Source organism: Octopus bimaculoides, chromosome 1, assembly GCF_001194135.2.
Source record: "Octopus bimaculoides isolate UCB-OBI-ISO-001 chromosome 1, ASM119413v2, whole genome shotgun sequence".
NCBI lineage: Eukaryota > Metazoa > Mollusca > Cephalopoda > Octopoda > Octopodidae > Octopus > Octopus bimaculoides.
In genome coordinates, this window is record NC_068981.1 from 28097783 (window position 1) to 28099995 (window position 2213).

Consider the following 2213-nt stretch of genomic DNA (forward strand, 5'->3'; position numbering starts at 1 on the left):
TATATTGTGTATGTATAACTGAGTGTGTGCATGAATGTCCATGCACACACATGGAAACGCACACTCACTTATATATTATGGGGTTTATGTGTGAATTGATTTGTCCACATATGTATAAATATATGTGCATACATATGTTACTCTGTGGTGTGTATGGGTCTCTTTGTCATTACAAAGCGAAGATGCATGAGAAAGAGAGACACAGGGGCAAAGAAAGAGAAAGAAATAGATAGACAAACATACAGACAATCAGACGGGCAAACGTACAGACAAGGAGACAAACTTAACAGACATGCGAACAAAATAGTCAGACAGGCTTAGATAAGAAGTATACACGTGTGTATGTGTGAGAATGGCAGGCTGTGAATGTGTGCTTGTTTGTCTGTGTGCGAATGTGTATGAGTGTTTGCGTATATGCAAGTCTATATCTCTGTACGTTTGTGTTTATGCGATTGTGTCTATATTGTGTTAAGAATATCAGTAACTGGGAGACCGTCAGATTAAACAAACAGACAATCGCAGACATAAACAAACAAAGTAGCTGATAAACAAACAAGCAAATAAATTAAGGAATTAACAAACAAGTACATAAAACATCAAGAAATGGTAAGCAAGAATCTCTCCTGTATGTTGGGGTGTTTTCAGGCATCTCTCACACAGCGGTAGTGCCAAAAATTCCAGACGCTTCGCTTATGCAACTATTCATGCTTAGATTTACTAGATGTCAGAAATGTATTGTGACGCCAGGCACATGTACAACACACCTACACAGAGACATGCAGGCACCTTAACATACGCATATACTCGTACACATACACGTCTGTGAGAGCGCATGCGTGCGTGAGTTAGTGTGTGTGCGCGCGCGTGTATGTGTTTGTGTGTGAGTGTGCGTGTCTGTAAGTGTGAGTATGTTTATGCATTTTGTGTTGTATGCGTGTTATGTTCTTTAAATAATCAGCGAGATATGTAACAAGTTAGTTGTATGTGAATATAGGTGTGTGTGTGTGTGTCTGTGTGTTTGTGTGAGTGGTGTGAGTTTGTATATAAATATATATATCTATTTATCCATCTCTCTCTCTCTCTCTCTCTATATATATATATATATATATATATATATATATACACACACACACATATATATATAGGTACGTGTGCGAGTGTGTGTGAATGGATATATACAACCATATATATATATATATATATATATATATATGTGTGTGTGTGTATATGTATGTATGTATGTATGTATGTATCCATACATGTATAAATGGATACATACATAGGTACATGCATGCATACATACATGCACACACGCACATTGTATAGATTCGTTCACACGTAGCCCTGTCTCAAATGTATATGTAAATACTAAAATTGCTAAGTCCCCTAGAGGGTCATAAATATCTGTGCTTAGCTAAGTTTCATAGCGTTAAATGTACATAAGATAAATTCCCCATGGATAGGAAGCTAGTTCATCACAGATTGCATTTCGTGATAATATGGTAGCTATTCTTCTCTGCACAGCATAAGTGTGCTTAGTAGAAAAAGGTACACAACTCAAATATATGCAATAAAATTTCAGCACCAAGATTTGAACTCGCAAACTTGAGCACATATATGTGAATATATACCTATATCCACAAAGACACACTCACAATTGGATATGTGTATATTTGTATACGTATCGATATGTGACTATGACAAAATCAGGGTGTACTCGATACATCGCATCAGTAGAGTGTGAATTTGATCAATGATTTTATGAAATTTGTATAACTAGTTTCATATTGCTGTTATAGACGGTAATACGTCAGGAGTAATCCTCAGTTAACTACAGAAAACTGCTTAAATTTGAATATGAAAAGGTTGTCATTTTTTAATATGGCTGACAAAAGACACCGACATATTAGGTTGGAGCAAATTGAATGTAATATATATTTAGTTTAAAGAATAGCAGTTAATGCCTGCAGATACTTCGTGTGTGTGTGTATGTGTGTGTGTAGTTCAAATTTATAGAAAAACAAAAGACGGAAACAGGTAAAGGAACAACACGCAGGTGTATTAGTTTTAAACGCTCAGGAAAAATAGCAAAGTCTTTTTCGTTTCGAGCCTACGCTCTTTGAAAGAAGAGGAAAAAATGAAGAGAGAATGAAAAAAAATGGAAGGAAAAACTGTGTAGAGTTCAGTGGTTCAACATGGCGAGATGTATATAT